The following is a 9,324-nucleotide window of genomic DNA, read 5'->3' as shown; positions in this document are numbered from 1 at the left end:
CTGGCTTACAGTTCAGAGGTTTAGATGGTGGCATGCAGTCAGGCATGATGCTGAAGAGTATCTAAGAGTTCTACATAAAGATATGCAGGCAGCAGGCTGAGAGATTGACACTGGGTCTGGCTTGAGCATTTGAAACCCCAAAGCCCACCCCCACTGACACACATCTTCCAACAAGGCCACACCTCCCCTAACAAGGGCAAACCTCCTAATGACCAATATTTGAATCTATGAGCTTCTGGAGGCCGTATTCCTATTCAGACCACCACACTAGGTGGAAATGAAATAGAATTTGAGAAAAAAATCAAGTTCTATTTTATATGAAAATTATACTGCATAGTCCCACTGTTCTTGGTAAAATAAGAGTTGAAGCTAATAAAGTAAAAAAAATCTTGGCTTCTAAACAATAAATTTGTACATATTTGAGTAAAATATAAGGAAAGTTTCTGTTGAGATGGCTCAGTGGTTAAGAGCACTTGTTGCTCTTGCAGAGGACCCAGTTTCAATTCCCTGCACCTCCATGGTGTTTTACAGCCATCAGTAAGTCCACTTCCAGGAGATCTAATGCCCTCTTCTGACTTCCACACATATCAAGCACTCATGTGATACAGGTAAAAAGAAAAAAAACTGATATACATAAAAGAAAATCAACAAAATCTTTTTTTAAAAAAATCTGAGGATAGTTTTGGGTTGTATTATAAAACGAGAGAAAGAACATGTGAGTATTTTATGGCCTTCTTCCTAAAGTTATTCAATTCCAAATTTAAACATTTAAGTATTTAACCAGATATTTGAACAGAAATCAATTTTCTGTAAGAATAATCCAGAGTATAGAATATAATAACCCATAGGGGTCAGTATTAACTTAAAATTGAAAGACACCACATTGTAATTAAGGATGTACCTTTTTGCAGTGAGTTTACACAATTAAAAAAAAAACTATAATATAGTTTCAAAAGCAAAAATATTCTCCTTCTTAATATTCATTTTAATCTTAATGTTAAAATAGTAAATGGACAACATTCCTTTCACACAAGTTTTCTTTAGCTGAAGACTAAGTCAGTGTGTTCCATGACAACTAAATATTTTTTACAGCAGTGAAGTAAATGTTACAAGAATTTATTTATTTCAGGAAAAATATACATAAATTCTGGTATAGAGTGCATATTCACAGTACAAATAATGACAGGCAGAAATACAAGCATGTTTCTAATGTGGGATATGCTAATGTAGAATTTTCTAAGTATTAAGAAGAAACAAAGTGACTACTTAAACATATTAAGGAAAATTTCAAAGCAGTTTACCTCATAATGGCAGTTAGGTAATATGTTTATGATTTCATACCAGTAAGATGGCTCAGCAAGTTAAGGCTCTTGCCACCATGGCAACCTGAACTACAAGATAGAAGGAGAGAACCAATTACTGCAAGTTGACTTCTGAGTTCTACATGTGTTAATGGGGCATGTACCCAGACACATGCTCAAGAAAATGAATAAATGTGATAAAATTTGTAAAAGTTTTATTGACTTTGCATAGAGTTCTGTAAAGTGTAAGAGAGTCATGATAAAAAAAAGCATGAATTGAACCAAAACATTTTTTTTGCAGGAAGGAACTACTCTTTTGCTATTCTTCAAATTTCTGAATTCCTAATAAATACGGTATTAAAAATGTCTAGGTTACCACATTCCCATATTAGCATGAAACACTTTTGTAACTTGAAATGTCTAGCATCCATATTAAAAAGAATAAAAGGAACAGGTGAAATTATTTTGGCAACATATTAAGTAGACATATTTCTGATTCTCGTGCACTTATGAACCATAAATCGTTCTGTTACCTGCAAATTCTATTAGCTCATAGGGCACTTTTACAAAATCATACATAAAGCCTTGTGATTTGAGCACTCAAGGCCTGTGGGTACTCTTTTTTCAGTTTTTCCTACTATCTCTCCATATACAAAGACTTTAAATTTATTAGACAGGAAAGTTTTAAGCATGTAGTTAAGTCTGGAATAAGGCTGCATTTGTTAAGTGTTAGTCTACTCAAGACTTTTTAGCAGCTTCTGTTTTCTGAGTTCCATTTCCTTCAACTTTAAAATGAATTCATAGTACCGTAATTACATATTTCTGTGAAAAATAATTGAAAGCATATACATAGATTAGTGACCAGCCCAAGGTAAATGCTCTCTAAATGATAGCTACTGCTTCCATTTATCAAGGACTCCCCTTTCTTTAATCTCCTGTTCCTAAATCCCTTTTCATTTTTTTTAAATCTTTCAAACTATACATTCAGCATTCACCCAAGTATTTTCATATAGTTTTTTTCTTTTTGTAGAGTACATTGGTGTGGAACAGGCTAAGGATTTCAGGTGATTCTAAGATACCTAGCTACAAAAAAAAAGGATTTTGAGAGCCCATCCCATATGAAATATGAAGGGATGCTCTCTTGACCTGGACACATGGGGAAGGGCCTAGCCCAGGATGATGTGGTAGACTTTGGGGAGCCCCTTTTGAAGGCCTTACCCTGCCTGGGGGGAGTGGAGGGGGGATGGCCAAGGGCAGGTGGGATGTTGTGGGGGTGGGGATGGAGAGGGAGAAGGGATTGACATCTGAAGCAAGCTTGTTCCTAATTTGAACTAATAAAATAAAATAAGATACCTAGCTACTTTAAATCAATATAAGGAAGTACAAGTCCAAAGTATTGTTTGTTAAAAGAATCAAGCTCCTTCCCTCTCCTTTTCTTTCCTCCCTTCTTTCCTGCTCTTACCTATCTCATCTCATCATATCTTACCACTTTCCTTTTCCCCATACTCATGAGAAAAGGAGGTAGAAATACATAGAGTTTTATTTATGTGCTTATTCCTCTGATAGATAGTTGCACAGTGGCTAAGTGGATCATTATAATTTTGAGAGACAGAGAAAGGGAATATTGCTCCCTATAACTTGCTTCCACAATGAGAAAAGCCTTGTCCAGGTATAGCCTCGCCATCCTGTCCCTCAGCTGCCACATTCTTCTGTTGGCTCAGTGCCAAAGTCATGTTACATGTTAGTGTGTAAACCAATGGCTAGGCATGGAGACCCTGATAGCTTTCTTTTCTTTTCTTTTTTTTTTTTTTCGAGACAGGGTTCCTCTGTGGCTTTGGAGGCTGTCCTGGAACTAGTTCTTGTAGACCAGGCTTTTCTCGAACTCACAGAGACCTGCCTGCCTCTGCTTCCTGAGTGCTGGGATTAAAGGCATGCGCCACCACCGCCCAGCCCACTCATAGCTTCCTTCCTTTCTTTCTTTCTTTCTTTCTTTCTTTCTTTCTTTCTTTCTTTCTAAGATTTATTTATTATGTATACAGTGTTCTGACTGCACACCAGCAGAGGGCACCAGATTTCAATACAGATAGTTGTGAGCCACCCACAATGTGGTTTCTAGGAATTGAACTCAGGACCTCTGGAAGACCAGCCAGTGTTCTTAACTGCTGAGCCATCTCTCCAGTTTCCAATAGCTTTCTTATAAGCACTCTCACACAGGTCCCTGAAAGGCACAGCCTTGTCTAATACCAGGACCACATTCCAAGTCTCTTATAGACCTACCTCTCTAATCTAGAAGCTACTCCTTACTCAAACAAATTTTACAAATGTAGTCTCTTCTCAACAATAAAAATCATGGCAAAATACTATTCTATATAAACTACACCGATAAAGCATGCTAAAAATCAAGCCAGGTGGTGGCACTCACCTTTAATGACTCAGAAGGCAGAGATAGTTTGATCTATGACTTCAAGGCTAGCCTTCTAGCCTGCAAATTCCAGGACAACCTGGACTGTTACACAGAGAAACCCTGTCTCAAGAAGAAAAAAACAGAGAAGTCCACACAGTGCCTCTGCTCATCTGTTCCATTGATTTGGTCAATGAGCTATCTTGCACAGGACAATGGGGGAGGGGAAGGACTTCTGAGAACTGTGTAGCTCTGTGTAAATAGGATTGTTGACTTCTAACAACAGTGGATACTGATTTTTTAATGCAAAAAAAATCTAAAAATGATTGAGTAAGCTTAAGGGAGAATTATTAGCCAAAGTGACACTATACATCTTAATTCATTAATATTAATTTTTGGTTTTGAGACTTTTTTTCTACAGGGGCAAATGTTAGCAAAGGTCACCTTTGGAACCAGTACAGCATTTCAAGAAAAGTCATCAACCATGCTCAGCTATTAGAAACATGTTTCTGAATAGATTGAAATGTTATGGTATCTACTAACACTGTTTTTAAAAGACGTTTACTTCCAAAATCATTTTGATTCAATATGAGGGAATCTAAATAAGCAAACTGCCCATGACTACAGTTGCTGACATATATAATGTTAATTTAAATAATTTGAATTAATAAAATTTCAGTGATGTGTGTCTCATGTTTACTTATGAGGATCCACAATGTACAGTGCCTTTCTTGAGCAACTATAGCTGGCAGCATCACTTGGTCATCAGGAACGGTGGAAATCTTATGGATTGGGATGAGTAACCAGTAATGCCTAATATTTTCCATTGCAAACCGGTAGTTCACCAATCAGGGAAAAAGCTGCATTAAACCTCTTTAGGTTAAACATTGCATTTCTCTGGCTCTTTAGATCTAATGCCCTTAATTTAGACCTAATGCCTAATGATTGCTTCAAAGGTTAATGTTATATCCCATCCACTATGGCTGGGACTTGACCTGACCTGGGATGGGGTGGGGGCGGGAGGGGGTAGAAGAATGAAGAAAGAACAGAAACAGGCACATGCAGAGAAAATCTTTGTCAGGTGGGTTGTGTACACTCTGATGGAGTGGCGTTGACTAGTGTGTTATGTATAGCACAGAGGAGGGAATTTAGCTAGTCTCAGTTGGAGACATTTGCAGGCAAGAAGTCTTAGGCTATAAACATTCGGGATGAGGGAGATAGTTTTTGCAGAGTCATCAGTCATTCACAAACACTCATACTTGTAGACACTCTCTGACACTAGAGGAAGGCTTTGGCATACCTCCTGAGCCAGGGAAAAGTCTTTGCCAATTTCCCATGGGTCTGAGACATGGATTCTTAACATTGCTGTACTCCTGTGTGCTGGCTAGTTTTACGTCAACTTGACATCATGTAGAGTACATAAGAGGAGAGAAGCTCAATTGAGAAAATACCTCCATATAAGATCTAGCTGTGGACATGACTGTAGGGTATTTTCTTAATTAATGTTGAATGGAATTGGCAAGCCTATTGAGATGGTGCTATCCCTGAGCTGGTGGTATTGTGTGCTATAAGAAAGTAGGCTGAGAAAGCCATGAAGAACAATCCAGTAAGCAGCACTCCTCCATGGTCTCTGCATAAGTTTCTATCTGCAAGCTCCTGCTCTGATTGCTTTCAATGATGAGTATTTGTGTAAGGGAAATAAACCCTTTCTTCCCCAAGTTGCTTTTGGTCATGGTCTTTCACCACAGCAATAGAAACCCTAAGATACAATGGCAAACAACACTCATTTGCTCAGATATTCATCTGCTCTTTATGTACCACTTGAGGCTTATTCAGTTCCCCACTGTGAGGAGCCGCACTCACATTTGCCATTACAAGATGGCGCTGACATCCGCTGCCGGATCAAGTAAACAACGTTGGTATCCATGTGCTCAGTGCTTTTCCACTGCCTAGCCCCGCCTATTCCATGGCGTCATATGGGGTGACGAGTCATGCACCTATCCCAGCTGTACACGCATCGCTCAGAGTCTGTGAGCCTTTATTAGGGGACGGGATTCTTGGCTCGGGGTCTCCACTCTGGTAAGCTTATGCTCTCCTCTCAAGACGCATTAAAAGCTTTACTGCAGAAGGATCCGAATGTCCTGTGTGGTCCTTGCTGGCGAGGAGATTGCGCGGGACACCCCACAATGCTACATGGAATTTTTTTCTATTTTCTACATCTGGTTTTTTATTTGTCCCCAAGAGAAGTGAACAAATGTCCATTTACCTCCAAGAAGGCCTCAACAGACAAAGGAAACATTTCAACCCACCTACATCTACCTTGTGAATCAGTGAGTATTACTTGAAGTTACCTAGGGGAGCATGGGTGATTCAAGGGTAACTACATCGCATGCCCTTCTGTATATATGTTTCTTTTATTGATTGATGAATAAAACATTTATTGACTGATTGGCCAGGCAGGAAGTATAGGCAGGGCTGGAAGAACTATTTTGATTGTCACTTTAGTGTTTTTATGGGATTCCTGAGTGTGCAAATGAGTAAGTCTCTGTTTCTTGTGTCTTTTGGTGGGGTGCAGTTTTCTTTCTGTTTCTTTGTTTTAGCCATTGTGTTGTTTTGTTGTATTATATCAGGAGCCTGACTGTTTTCTGAGAGACAGAAAGGGCATAGATGGGGATGAGAAGGGAGATGGAAAGAACTGGGAGGAAAAGAGGGGGAGTAAATGATTATCAGGATATATTATGTGAGAAAAAATCTATTTTCAATAAAAAGGGAAAAAAAGAAAAACTGTTCTTTGTTTACCTGGCATTTTTGCAAGTGGGAGTGGGTGGGTTGTGGGAGGAAATCTGGTTGTCGTTTGCACTTTATTCCTTCTGAGCTAATGAACAGTGTTGCTGTCCCTATTCTCTACCACGGCACCAAAGTTCCCCTGGCTTTCTTATCTCATTTGCCACTCCTTGTTCCCTTCACATGTAACTTATTTTCACCACCCTTCCATTATCCTCACTTCTGATTTTTCAGGTGCAATCCAGGATGAGAGAGGTGGGGTGACTGTTGCCTCCATTAGGTTTACTATGGCAACGACGGAACTTGCCTTTCTATTTCAAGGTATGCTCTTCCTCTTGAGAAGTGGATCTTGCTGGGATCTGTGATGAAGGTTCCTTCTTCTCCCTCCTTTAGACACCTTTATACAATGGTGCCTCCTCTTTTCTGAGATCCTTCTCTCCAGTTCCATAGTATCTTAGCTGTCTTCTGACTGCACTGGAAAAGAGTTGTGAAGTCAAAGGAGGCTTATTCATTTTATCTGGAATTTCCAAGGTCAGAATGGGAGAAGTGGCAATTCCTGTTTCTGTCTTGGAAGCAGAAGTCAGCTATGTAACCTGGATTTCATTTTATTTTCATTCCACTGTTTACTCACCCCACACTGCTTGCTGCATGAACATGCTGTGAACTTTTCAAAAATGTCTTGTCTTTCCTTAGGCCCTCATTTTGACAGGAAAGGTTTTTATTTAATTGACACCTATTGACTCATCCACTATAACTAAACTTAATTTCTTCTTCAGCATCTACTAACTTGCTTTAGGGCTTGTCCCTTCTCCAATATTAATACTACGTTTCAGTACTTATGCTTTAGGATATGTGTGTAATTTTATGTGATGAAAGCTTCATTGCTGTATTGTTATTTTGTAATCATTTATCACAAACTAGACTAGACTTGTGTCACTGTCATTTTTGTATCAAGTTAGAAAAATTGGGACTATACTAAGCAATTGACACAAACCTAGTTATCTGAAAGAGGGAAATTTACTTGAGCGATTGCCTCCATCGGAATGCCTTAGGCAAGTCTGTAGAGCACTTAATTAATGGTCGATGTGGGAGGGGGCCAGCCCACTATGGGCAGTGCCATTGTTGTTAGAGTTGCCCTGGGTGGCGTAAGAAAACCAGAAATCAAGCCAGTAAGCAGTGCTCCTCTGTGGTTTTGCCTTAATTTCTGCCTCCAGGTTCCTGCCTTGAGTTCCTGCTCTGACTTCCTTTTATGGTGGACTATAAGCTGTAAGTTGAAATAAATGCTTTCCTTCCCTAAGCTCCTTTTGGATATGGTGCTTATCATAGAAATAGAAAACAAAACAAGAAATCATATGTATTGTCGAGTTGGAAAAGTACCTGCTTGGTGCATATAAGTACCTAAACTTGATCCCCAACACCCTTTTGAGAGCCAAGCATGTGGATGCATGTCTATAACCCTTTCGTTGCTTGAGTGAAGAGATGGGATGATTCCTGGAGTTCAGTGTCCACCAGCCTAGCCAAATCAATAAGCCACAAGTTCAATAAAAGACTTTTGTTTCAAAGAATAAGATGGAGAGTGATCATGGAAGATATCCCATGCCAATCTATGGCCTCCATGAACATGTGCACAGGCATCTGCACACGTGTGCATATACTTATATTAACACACACACACACACACACACACACACACGGTCTTTGAATGAGTAAAACAAATACTTTACTTTGAAACAGAACTCATAAAATCTTTTTCTGGTGGGGCAGTGGTGTCAAATACCTTTAATCCCAGCACTTGGGTAGCAGAAGGAGGCAGATCTCTGTGAGTTTCAATTCCAGCCTGGTCTATAGAGTGAGTTCCAGAACAGCCAGGGCTGATACACAGAAAAACCTTGTCTCAAAAAACAAAAAAACAAAACAAAACAAAAGAATCTTGTTCTGATGATTTAAAATATACCAATATTTTATTCCTAAACAAAGAAAATTTGATAAATAATTATATAGATTTGTCTATTAAATACCAGTTCAGCTCAGAAAACATTGATTGGTGTGATAAAAATCATAAAGATTAATATTTCTCAAAGGTTTTCATAGCACATTTGTTTTCCTTCACGTAGAAATGTGACTTTTTTTTTTTTTTGCTGCTTCCGGAAGCCCACGCACCACCTGTGAGCTGTCAACAAGCAGAGCTATTTCTGTCTTTTGCACTCTCATCAGTAACAATTATCCCAATTGCTTCTTAGTTGACAGTTCTCACTCTGCAGCACGAGAGAAATAAGCTATTATTCTTCCTGCAGTAAACAGCTAGAAAAGCTAGCTTGAAAAAAAAGCAAGGGTTATTTTCATATTAACTAGAATTAAATATCAAGGGTAAGTCTAAGTATATGGTGATTAACATCCAGCCCTTGGGAGACATAGCTCAATATAAAATAAAATAAACCTTGTTTGCTTGTGCATAAATGAAAATGCACTGAATATCATAATTTAGTTAATCTCTAACCCTCTTTGGAAATAAAGCCACGGTTAAAAAGAGATGTTATGTCATACATAACATCTTGCTCTATTTTAGGAAGAATGGAATACTAAGTAAATTTCATGTCATGAGTAGTAAACATAAAAGCCAGTCTCATTGTTTAGCCACATGAAACATACAATAAAAGTAGTTAAATACATAGTTATTGAAGAATTAATAAAATACCATGTTATGTGATAATTGTAATTTGTTAAATTTTCCAAAATGCATATTTATTTTATTTATATTTTATTACAATTTTTTAGTTTTCAAGATTACGCCCCCCAAAAGATTACTCTATATCACACATATATATGAACACAATATAT

This window comes from Cricetulus griseus, chromosome 2, assembly GCF_003668045.3.
Source record: "Cricetulus griseus strain 17A/GY chromosome 2, alternate assembly CriGri-PICRH-1.0, whole genome shotgun sequence".
Classification (NCBI taxonomy): Eukaryota; Metazoa; Chordata; class Mammalia; order Rodentia; family Cricetidae; genus Cricetulus; species Cricetulus griseus.
This window is presented reverse-complemented; position numbering follows the sequence as displayed.